This window comes from Chiloscyllium punctatum, chromosome 34, assembly GCF_047496795.1.
Source record: "Chiloscyllium punctatum isolate Juve2018m chromosome 34, sChiPun1.3, whole genome shotgun sequence".
Classification (NCBI taxonomy): Eukaryota; Metazoa; Chordata; class Chondrichthyes; order Orectolobiformes; family Hemiscylliidae; genus Chiloscyllium; species Chiloscyllium punctatum.
In genome coordinates this window covers 66,659,878-66,672,087 of record NC_092772.1, presented here as the reverse complement: position 1 = coordinate 66,672,087, position 12,210 = coordinate 66,659,878, and the positions used below count along the sequence as shown (strand labels likewise).

General features: G+C 44.3%; 1 long non-coding RNA gene across 1 annotated transcript in view; it reads left to right on the top strand.

Moving 5' to 3' along the window:
- The window catches only part of LOC140458919 (uncharacterized), an 81,158-nt gene extending 75,897 nt beyond the window's left edge, over window positions 1-5,261 (top strand). Inside the window, exon 8 of the long non-coding RNA XR_011953745.1 lies at window positions 5,138-5,261. This is a non-coding gene — a long non-coding RNA (uncharacterized lncRNA). The remainder of the gene's footprint in view (window positions 1-5,137) is intronic.
- Window positions 5,262-12,210: the final 6,949 nt, after the last annotated feature.

The window sequence follows — 12,210 nt, the reverse complement described above, 5'->3', positions numbered from 1 at the left end:
GAGATATACAGCATAGAAACAGACCCTTCAGTCCCCAACTCGTCCAGGCTTACCAGAAGATCTGAATAAATCCATTCCCTTTTCCAGCATTTGGCCCATATACGTCTACACCCTCACAATTCAGATGCCCATCCAGATACCTTTTAAATGTTGTAATTGTGTCAGTCTCCATTACTTTCTCTTTCAGCTCATTCCATACACCCATCACCATGTGTGTGAAGAAGCTGTCTCTTCAGTCCCTCTGTGAACCATTCACCTCTAACCTTAAACTTATGCCCTCCAGTTTTGGACTCCCCAACTTCTGGGAAAAGGCCTTGAATGCTTACCCTATCCATGGCCCCCATGTTTATTAAACCTCTGTAAGGTCACCCCTCAGTCTCCGATTCTCCAGTGACAGTAACCCCAGATTATTCACCAACAACCCGGGCAATACCTTGTTAATCTTTTCTGAGCCCTTTCAAGTTTGACAACATCCTTCCTGTAGCAGAGAGACTGGAATTGCAGAGAACTCCAATTGCGGTCTCATGTATTACTCCTGTTCCCTGAGTTCCCCAGTCTTTCTCCACAGTAAGTTCTGGAATGAAAAAATTGTTTAGGATCTTAGCAAATATCCTGCAGTTCCAAACATCGATGGCCTCATTGATTTTTAATGGACACTATTTTGTCCTGAGTTACTTATACACTCTTAATATACTGATACAATCACTTTTGGATTCCCCTTTCCTTCTCTGCTGAGGCTATTTCATTTAGCCTTTCTCCATTCCTGTTTTCCACCCAAAGTGTATTCCAACAGTCCCTGTATATCCTCAGGGATTCCCTTGATCCAGCTGGCTATACCTGACATGTGCCCCCTTTTCCTTGACCAGACCCTCAATGGACAGCCAGTGTTTCCGAATGCTGTCAGCATTGAGCTGCACACAAACAGGAACATGCTGGTGGTGATCGATCAGTTTATCTCACTTTTAAAATATTCTCACTTGCCAAACTTCCCTTTCCCTGTAAATAATTCCCTTCCCCAATCACATTTTGAAAGTTCCTGGCTAATACGATCAAGATTGGTCAGGCTCCATTTTATAACTTGCACTTGTGGACCAGGCCTGTCCTTTTCCAAAGCTGAATTTCAAACTACTAGAACTGTGGTCACTTTGGCAAAATGCTTTCCCACTCACACCTCAGTCCCTTTCCCTACCTTAATTCCCAAGGGGAGGTCAGGTTTTGCCCCTTTCTCTTTTCAGGCTATTTACATATTGATTGGGAGTTTTCTGGAACACAATTACCAAATTCCTCCCTTAAACACTGAACACTGGCAGTCCCAGTCTAGGTTTGGAAAGTTCAAAAACCGTGCCATTCCAGCCCTATTATTATGGTTGATATTTAAGATGTTCCGACATATTTGTTCCTCAGTCTGCCACAGATTATTCGGGGTCAGCAGTCCTATCGTATCAAAGTGATGACCCATTCTTATTTCTCTGTTCCACTAACATAGCTTCACTGGGCGATCCCACAGGAATATCCTCTCTAAGTACTGCTGTGATGATTCATGCAATCAAAACCCCACCACCACACGTCCTCTCTTGCCTCGCCTTCCTGTAGCATCTCTACCTTTAAACAATGAACTGCCAGTCCTGCTCCTCCCTCAGCTGTGTTTCTGTAATAACTATAATATCCCAGTCCCATGTTCCAATCCATGCTTTTGAGTTCATCTTCCTTAGCTGTCTGACCCCTTACATTGAAATAAATGCAGTTTAATCATCAGTTTTCCCCCATTCCCTGCTATGTTCTTGCCTGCCTTGTCTGCTGAAATTGCTGTCTTTAACTCGTGCACCAGCCTCAATCTTCTTTCTGGCCTTACGTTTATTTAAGGTCCAACACCCTGCCAGAACAAGGTTATACCCTCTCAAGCAGCTCGAGCAATTCACCCCACCAGGATATGGATCCATCTCCTGCTCCCAGTTGAGGTGCCTTTCCCACCCTGTCTCCCTGTGCTGACACCTTTAGGGATCTATGGACTTGTCCTTCAAGGTCCCTGTATTCCTCAGTACTCCGCAATGACCTACCGTTCATTTTGTCTGTCCTTCTCTTATCGTACCTCCCACAGAGTATTACCTCACTTCAATCAGAACTAAACTCTGCTTAGATTATCATCCGATCGACATCAGACTGCAGACGGAGACCATCCTCCTCGCTGTGAACAACACCCTCACCTTTCATGTCATCTGCAAACCGACTGATGATACCTTCTGCTTTCACATCCGAGTTATTAATGTTCAATGGTTCCTGCACAGATCTCTGTGGTACACCCGGTGAAAGTATTCTGTCCACCAATTTTGCATCCAATTTGCCAACTTGCCTTGGAACCCAGTCCTTTTGGACCAGCCTTCCATGTTGGATCTTGTTTAAGGACTTATTCAAGTCCATGTAAACCACATCATCTGCACTGCCTTCATCAATATACTAAAGCACCATTTAAAAAAAAACTGAACTGAATTCCTCAGACAGTATCTTCCTCTGCCAAATCCGTGATGACTAAACCGAGTTGATCCTTACCTTTGCAAGTGTTGATTCATCCTCACAGTAGTTCAAAATAATTTCCCTCCCCCTGCTGTCAGACTATCTGCTCTGTAATTACCTGGCCTATCCCTGCTGCCCTTCTTGAACAAAGGAACCACATTAGTGATCCTCCAGTCATTCAGCACTTCACCTGTGGCCAGCAAAGTAATATATTTATCCACCAGGGCCCCAACAATCTCTGGGTAATTAGCATGGGGTCAAAGAATGCTGGTCCAGGTAGTGACACCCACATCCCATGAATGAATAAATAAAAATACATATGTCCCTCCCTACCTCTGCAGACCCCTCCAGCTGCAGCAATCCGTCCTGGCTTTGTAACACCGCTCAGGCCCTGACCACTCTCTGTAACACTCCCACCACCTCCAGCACCTTCACCTCTCCATGTTCGTATCATGTCAATAAACCCTGACAACGATTCCCCTTCCCATTGCCCCCCCTCCTGCTAGCAGACCCATTGAAATCCCTTTAAAACTTACTCTAAAACTCTCTCTCACTTCAGGATTTTAAGTACTTTGTGGTGATCTTCTCAGCCTCATAATCTCATATGATCCATTTTGTCCTGAGTGAGGGATCAAAGGGGATTTCTTGCTGAGTTTTTGTCTGTTTCAGTGGAATGTCCTTTTGTTGAGTATTTTACACTGTTCCTTCAAATGTTTTCCACTGTTCATTTACAGGCACATATTTCAGTCTGTTTCGCCTGTTTATCCTGGTCAGTTCTCCTCTCAAACTCATGTAATTGGCTATTTTTGTTTCTAGTTGTAGCTTGTCCTTTCTGTGATTCACTTTAAAACTTTACATTTCTTTAAACTGCACTTTATCACAATTTCCCAGAGGATCTCTCCAGGTGACATTACTCATTCACGAAGTTTTATCACACAAAGTCGCTCTGAGACAGTTACGTCCCTCGCCAGTTGCACAATGTGTTATTCTAAGAAACACTGAAAAAAATTCTCTGAACTCCCCTTCCAATATCACTGTTGTCAGTGTGATTGTCCCAGACTTTGTGAATATTGACGTTTCACTAAATGTTCACCATGCCTGTATTAAACATTCCCATGAATTCCTATTTATTGCAGTGATGAGCCATGAAATGCTGTTCGGTGGGTGATCTAAAACTGTTCTGCTGCTTGTGTCCTTGGCAAGTAGTAGCCAGAAATTACATTCAGCCTGACTCTACTTCATGATCTGATGCCAAATGCTTTCTCTGTAATGCCTTTCTTACCCATTATTGTTAGCGTCGTCCATTTTGCCTGAATTTGCACAAGGTTGTGAACCATTGAATATTTACGTTCCACCTTTTGTTCACCCTGTAACCACATCTCTCTGGTGTCTAAATCTCTTTTATCTCTGTGTCACAAATCAATCTACCTTGTGCAGAGACTTTGTCCATTAATAAAAAACATAATTTACTCGTTCCCACAATTCCCTGTCACAAATGGATTTGCTGATCTACAGTTTAGTTAAACTTTGTCCCATCCTGTTCCTTTCTGTTGTCTTCAGTCACATTCCCACGCTGCTCTGATGCTTCATGTTTTCTCTTTGGATTTGGAAAGCTCCTTTCACCTGAACCCTGCCCCAGCATCCTCTCTGTCAGTTTAAAGCCCTGTCCATAAATCTACCAACGTGATTGGCCAGGACATTGTTCCACTGGAACTGTGCTGGGACCGATCTAAATGGATTTTTAAAAAAATCAGGTATGGGATGTGGATGTCTCTGGCTGACTAGCCTTTATTGCCCATCCCTTGCTGCCCTTGAGCGAAGCAGCTGGCTCGCCCATTTCACAGGGTCATTGAGAGGCAAACACTTTGCTGTGAGTATGTCCTGCAGACCACATGAGAGTGAACTGTTGTCTTTCTCTGTGTTTGGATTTTTATCAATACTTATTTATGGATTGTTAATTCCAATTATTAAAACATATATTCATTTAAAATTCCACATGGTTAGAAGTTAGAAAGAAGAAGGGGGTGGTCACTTTGTTGGGACTGTATTGTAGACTGTTGTAGACCCAACAGATACCAAAGGAGCAGATGTATAGAGAGATTGCAGATAACTATAGGAATAATAGAGGAGTGCAGGCTGGAGATTTTGATATTCCCTGTATTGACTGGCCACCTCGAGTATAAAAAGTCCTGGACGGAGGGCAATTTTTCACATGTGTCCAAGGGAGGTTCCTAAATCAATATGCAGAGGGTCCTACTCTACTCAGGCAGGTGCAACACTGGACCTCCCCTCAGAAAACGGGGTCGGGCAAGTGACTGAAGTGTCATTCAGAGAGCACTTTGGGTCCAGTGCCCACAACTGTCTTCGTTTTAACATAGTTATGGAGAAAGATCAGCAGGTCCACAGATTGAAGAGGAATACTGGAACAGGGCCAGGTTTGGGGCCATTCTGCAGGATCTGACCAGCGTCAATGCTGTGAATTTAAAATTGCACATCGCCCAGTTATAATCCAACTCGCTTTGGAAGCGCTGGTGATCACTGTAACAGATGAAAGGCTGAAACTAAATTTGTTTGATGTTATATTCCATGACACTGTCATCCTGTTGCTATAAATTCTGTACCTTAGGATTGTGCTCCCCAACCACCTGATGAAGAAGTAGTGGTCGGAAAGCTAGTGCTTTCAAATAAACCGGCTGGAATGGAACCGAGTGTCGGGTGATTTTTAACTTTGTACACCCCCAGTCCGACACCAGCACCTCCATATTATGATTCTAATCGATTGGGTGAGTCTGTTTGAAGGAAAAGGAGCAACTGGCAAATGGGGGGCTTTTCAAATTCTGATCTCAAGAATCCAGGACCAGTATGACCCATTGGGGAAAAGGGAAAAGCTGGCAGGGTTAGGGATCCTTGGCTGATGAGGGATAATAAGGTTCTGGTCTTGAAATGAAGACTGCATTCATTGGGTTTAAGATTTCTGTATCTACATATTCTTAAAGACACGATCAATCTGTGGAGACCCTACAATCCTCTCAGTCCCTGTAATACTCCCAATCTGCAGAAGTCATTCCAATGTCTGTGACTCTTTCAATACAGTTCCTACAAGACCCACTATCGATGTGATATCTTTTCATTGCCAGCACCCACCCTGTCAATGTAAGCTCCTCCAGTGTCTCCATCCATCTACTCATTTCCACAGTCTTCTCCAGCTCTTCCATGTGTAAACATCACCCTCCCCTTCAACCCTTCCCACTCTGACCAAACTGGAGGAGGTTACTAATGCTCCCTAATCTGCGAAACTGTCTCCAACCAAAATTGCTGTCTTTGTCACTTGGAGAATCTGTCTGATTTCACACCCTCTTTATCTAAATAACCTGCAGAACCTAAGCCTTCCTGTGTCTATAAACATCTTCAGTCACGACTACCCTCCATACGTCTATTTGTTTTTCCAATCTGTACAACCCACTTTATCTCTGTACTCAGCTCCATTCACCTGAAACATTCCTGTCTGTGTAAAACACCCCATCCTATCAACATCCTTATCCCTGTAAACTGCTCCATTCCTCCCAACCTCCCCATCTCCATGAACTCCTGTAGGCCCGACAGCTCTCCACATTTCTGTAACCTCCTGTGGCTCTATGCTCCTCCCTCCCTGTAAAAGCACCTCCAGTCCCCACAATTCTCCCAGTCTGGGTCATCTGCTCCAGATCAGACCATTGCTGTCTCTGTTACCTCATACAACCTGAGCAACGCCTCCTATTTGTGTCACTTCATTCAGATCGCATCCTCTCCCACTTCCCGAAACCTCTTGCTGCCATCATACCCCTTGCTATTTAGAACATGGAATAGCACATTCCAGTACAAGCCCTTCCACCCTCAATATTGTGCTGGCCTTTTATCCTACTCTGAAGGTGAAACGAACCGACATACCTTACATTTTACTATTCATTGATGTGCCTATCCAAGAGTTGCTTAGATGTCTGTAATGTGTCTGAATCTACTACCACGGCTGGCAGTCCATTCCACGCACCCACCACACTCTGTGTAAATAACGGACCAGTCCCTTCCATGCCGACAGGATATCCCAACCCAATCTAGTCCTACCTGCCAGCACCTGGCCCATATCCCTCTGATATCTAAGCTAAACCTTCCGCCAATTACCTTAAACGTATGTCCCCTTGTGATAGCCATTTCGCCATGGGAAGTCGTCTCTGGTTCTCCACTCTATCTATGCCTCTCATTCCCTTGTACACCTCTATCAAGTCACCATTCTTCCTCCTTCGCTGTGATCAGAAAAGCCCTAGCTTCCACAACCTCCCTTCTATGGGCATGCCCTCCAGTCCAGGTAGCATCCTGCTAAATCTCCTCTGCACTGTCTTTAATCCTTCCTATAATGAAGCAAACAGAACTGTTCAAAATATTCGCAGTGTGGTCTAACTGGGGTTCTGTAGAGCTGCAGCAAAATCTCACACCTCTTAAATTCAATCCCCCTGCTAATGAAAGCCAACACACCATCCGCCTTCTTAACAGCCTGTCAACTTGGGTGGGAACCTGAGGGACACAGGATCCCTTTGTTCCTGCACGCTGCTAAGAATCCTGTATTTAACCACGTAAAGGTTTTCTGCAGAATCCTCCAATCTAAAACTATCCCTATCTTTGTAAGTTCCTCCGGTCCCTACAACACTCATAAACTGTGAAACCTCCTCAAGTCCCTATATTCCTAATGTCTGCAATATCCTCCCATCCTGATGTCCCTCCATATCTCTGTAACCCCCACCATCCTCCAGTGCTCTTCTGGGGAACATTGCAGAGGAAGGAGGAGTTGGAGAGTCTGGGCCATGTTCCGAGGTATGAAGGGCTGCAGAACCTGGAGGATGGTACAAATGTCGGAAGGGACGTGGGACTTGCAGAAGGTTAGAGGTTCCGGGATTCATTGAACCTGCAGGATGGGACAGGGTTGTGGAACCTGGAGGATATTATGATTTGAACCACAGGTAATTTTTGATTGGACCATTCAGCCGATCTTACAGTCATGCAGATATACAGCATGGAAACAGACCCTTCATTCCAACCCAGCCATGCCGACAGGATATTCCAACCCAATCTAGTCCCACCTGCCAGTACCTAGCCTATCTCCCTCCAAACCCTTGCTATTCATATATCCATCCAAATACTTCTTAAATGTTGCAATTGTACCATCTGTAAGATTGGCTGAAAGATCCAATCAAACATTACCTGTGGTTCAAATTATAACATCCTCCAGGTTCCACAACCCATTCATGGTCCCATCCTGCAGATCAGATTTCCCAACCCAATGTAGTCCCACCTGCTAGCACCCGGCCCATCTCCCTCTAAACCCTTCCTATTCAGATAACCATCCAGATATCTTTTAACTGTTGCAGTTGTACTAGCTTCCACCACTTCCTCTGGTAGCTCATTCCATATATGTACTATCCTCTGCGTGAAAAAGTTGCCCCTTTTTATCTTTTATATCTTTCTACTCTCACCCTAAACCTCGCCCTATAATTCTGGACTCGCACACCCCAGGAGAAAGCCTTTGTCTATTTACCCTATCCATGCCCCTCTTGGTTTTATAAACCTTTATAAGGTCACCCTCAGCCTCCGACTCTCCAGGAAAAACAACCATCACCTGTTCAAACTCTCCCTATAGCTCATCCCTGGCAACATTCTTGTAAATCTTTTCTGGACCCTTTCAAGTTTCACAAAATCCTTCCGATCGGAAGTAGAACAGAGTTGCATGCAGTATTCCAAAAGTGGCCTAACCACTGTCTTGTACAGCCGCAACATGACCTCCCAACTCCTGTACTCAATACTCTGACCAATAAAGGAATGCATACCAAGCGCCTTCTTCTCTATCCTAACTACCTGTGACTCTACAGTCAAGGAACTCTGTATTTCATTTGAAAAATTGCACAGACAGGTTGAGTGGCCCGAGGTCTTCTGGGTAATGCTAGTTCAGTCTAAGCTGGTAGGCAGAGCCAGTGAAGTATTTGCAGCGCTGTCTGATGAATGGGCGAGAGATAATGTATATGTCAAACAGGCTGTTTTAAGTGCTTATGGATTGCTTATGAAAGGGAAGCCACTACAATTCCCTTTACTGTACCATCGCTATCTGTCAAAGCTCCTTCAGGTCTATATCCTCCGAATCGTTGAAACCTGCTCTCACCATTGCAATCCCCATTATTTCCTAACGTTGTTGAGTCTCTAAAAGCTTTCCTATCAGGTTAATCTCCTCCTCTGCATACAACACTCCTAGCCTGTGTAATCCCTTCAATTCCTTCAGTTCCTATATACCTATGTATAGGTGTGACTGCTTTGTGGCCATTGTATCCTCATTTATATCTGCAAAACGCTCTGCTCACTGTAGCACATCCTATGCTCATAAGTGAATCTGGTCTCTCACAAGACTCTCTATCACTCTCTCCTCCAGTCTCGACAAGCTTCCCTATCCCTGTCGTATCTTGCAGCATGCACACCACTCACTCTCTCTGACATACCTTCCAGTGCATAAATTCATCTCTCCTTCTAACTGTATCCAGTCTACAACTTCATCCCTGTCCGTGCAACATCCTCCAGTCCATATACTCCTCTTTATTGCTGCAGCATTCTTCAGCTTATATCATCTTCCATGTGCTTGCAACATTCCCCAGTCCATACTACCCACCCTTTCCCTGTAATATTCTCCAATCCATGCCATCCTCCCTATCACTGTGATATTCTCCAGGTCCCACAACTATTGTTAAATGTACGACATCCTGGAATCCTGTGAATGTTTCTACGCCCTGATCAACATAGTCCATGTAACGATCCACAACTCTATACACATCCCTATCTCTGGAATCTAATCAAAGACGCTTTATCTCTCTAACTTCCTCCAAACAATAAAATGTTTTCTCCTGCGAACTTTCTGTAGGAACTGTAACTATGTTTAACCCTGCAACATTGTCACGCCCCCAAACATCTCTCCCACTCTGTGACCTCTAACCATCCCTCAAAGGCCCTCTCTCGGTGACACGTGCCATGCATTTGCAACAAGGCAGATGGAATGACAGCATTAACTGAAGAGAACCGATATGATCGAACTGTTATTGTGGAGGTGTGGCTGCAGAATGATCATGACAGCAATGTGATTATTGAGGGGTCGTAGGGATTTAGGCAGGATCAGCAAAAAACCAAACAAGGTCCTGTTTTGTTGTGAAGAAAGGACGCAGTCAGTGCATTAGTGAGACAGCCAATTTAATCTGGGAATCAAAATATAGAGTCATTTTGAATGGACAGCTTCCAAATAGCAAGGGGGATCTGGAAGATCAAATCACAACCCATGCTCGTTGGTAAGTTGGATGCAATATTTTCTTGGTGATAGTTGACAGAGGCATGTGGAGTGATCAATTTCTGATTGGACGTCTGTGGCCAATGGTGTTTCACAAGGATCAGTGCTGCGATGTCTGTGTGTAATTTATATCTGTGATTCAGGTGAAAAAGGTCAGCAGTTTGAGTGGTAATTTTGCAGACGATATTTGGAAAGGCATGTAATGATTAGGGATAGTTAGGGGAATTGTGGATAGTGAGGAAGAGTGTTCAAGGTTGCAGCACTATGTAGATCTGCTGGAACGTTGGGCAGAGGTGTGGCAAATTGAATTTTATCAGGACAGGTGTGAAGTGATGCATTTATGAAGTAAAATGGAAGAGAGAAGTACACTAATTGACTCGTTGGAAACATTGATAAACAGAGACATTGGAAGCAAATCCATAGCTCCCTAAACATCACAACACAACAGGATGTGGTGGTCGAGGGGGAGTATGGTATGCTTACCTTTATTGGGCACAGTATTGAGTACAGACGTTTGCATGCCATGTTGTGACTGAATGAAACTTTATTCGGCCATGTTTGGAAGGTTGCGTGTCGTTCTCATCGACACACCACAGGGAGGATGTGGAGGTTTTTGGGGAGGTTGCAACAGAGGGTTGGCAGAATGTTGCCTCGATGAGAATGTGTTTACTATAAGGAGGTTGGACACAGTTGGATTGTTTTGCGTGACTATCAGGGGTGACCTGGTACAGGTATATAGCATTAGAAGAGGCGTGAATAGTGTGGATAGTTGGAATCCTTCTTCCAATGTCGAAATATCAAATACTAGGGCGCATCGGTTTAAGGTGAGAGTGAGAAGTTTTAAGTGAGATGAATGAGGCCAATTGTCTTTACCGAGAGGGTCGAAGCTGCTCAGGAGGTGGGAGAGGGGGCAACAAGAGTAAATATTTGGTGGGCATTTAGACAGAAACATGAACAAACAGAGAATAGAGGGATATCTCCCATGTGCAGGCAGATGGGATTAGTTTAGAATAGCATCATGGTCAGCACAGCCATGGTGGGCCGAAGGGCCTATTACTCTGCTGTACTGTCCGATTTTCTAACTTAACGACATCCACCCTGTCAAAGCCCCTCCGAATCCTGGATGTTTCATTCAATTTCTCTCCCATTCTTCAAAACCCCAATAGGTTCAAGGGCAATCTACTTCACCTCTTCTCATTGGAATATCCCGCCCTCTCCAGGATCAGCCGAGTGAACCTTCCCTGGCCTGCCTCTAATACAAGAATGTCTTTCCTTAGGGCACGCATACTGTTCATTATAATCTAGGTGTGGTCTGACTTGTACCTTGCATCGTTTTAGCAAGACCTCCCTATTTTTAGACTCCACTCCCTTTGTAATAAATGGCAGCATCTGATTTGCCTTCTCGATTACCTGCTGATGCTGTAAGCTACCTGTTTCAGATTGATTCACAAGGATTCCCAAAACCTTTGTGCAGTCAGTCTGAAACCAAATGGTGTTAGCCTGACAGTAAGTCGGGAACGTGCTGGAATGTGCTATAAAGAATATGACAATAAATGATAACTAGATACTTAGAAACAATGTGATATGTATGATTTTATAAAAGGGGAATATTTTTAAATCTGTTGGATTCTATATTTTGGTGTGACCTTAAATGGCAGAATAGATAAGGTTGGGGGAGGCTAGTTGCGGTAGAGGGATATTTGAAATTTCAGAAGCATTTTGACAAGTTTCAACCAGGGCTAAAACTTAGCTCGAGAGAGAATAGGGCCCCTGAAAGGTGAATGAGGCTGTCTGTGTGGAATCACTGCTGATGGGGGAGATACTGAACAAATATTTTGTGTTAGGATTTACTGTGGAGAAAGACATGGAAGCTCGGGAACTTGGGAAAATACATAGGGATGTCTTGAAAAGAGTTCACATTGGAGAACAGGAGGTGCTGGATGTCTTAAAATGCAAAAGTTAGATAGAACCTTGGGACATGGTCAGATGTATCCCAGCGCCTTGTGAGAAGCGAGGGAGGAAATTACAGGACCCCTTCCAGAGATATTTGTATCATCGACAGCTACTACGGACCAGTGAGACTGATGGCAGGGTGATAAGTTGTTGGAGGAGATTCTGAGAGAAACGATCATCGTACATTTGGAAAGGTAAGGACAGATTAATGAACATCAGCATGGCTTTGTGCGCGGGAAATCACGCCTCAAACCTGAGTGTGGAGGTAGACAAGTGAGAGATCAAAGCAGAGCAGTACACGATGTCCACATGAACTTTATCAAGGCCTTTGACAAGGTTCTGCATGGCAGACTGGATAGTAAGTTTAGATCAGACATAACCAGGGAGCGCTCACTAAC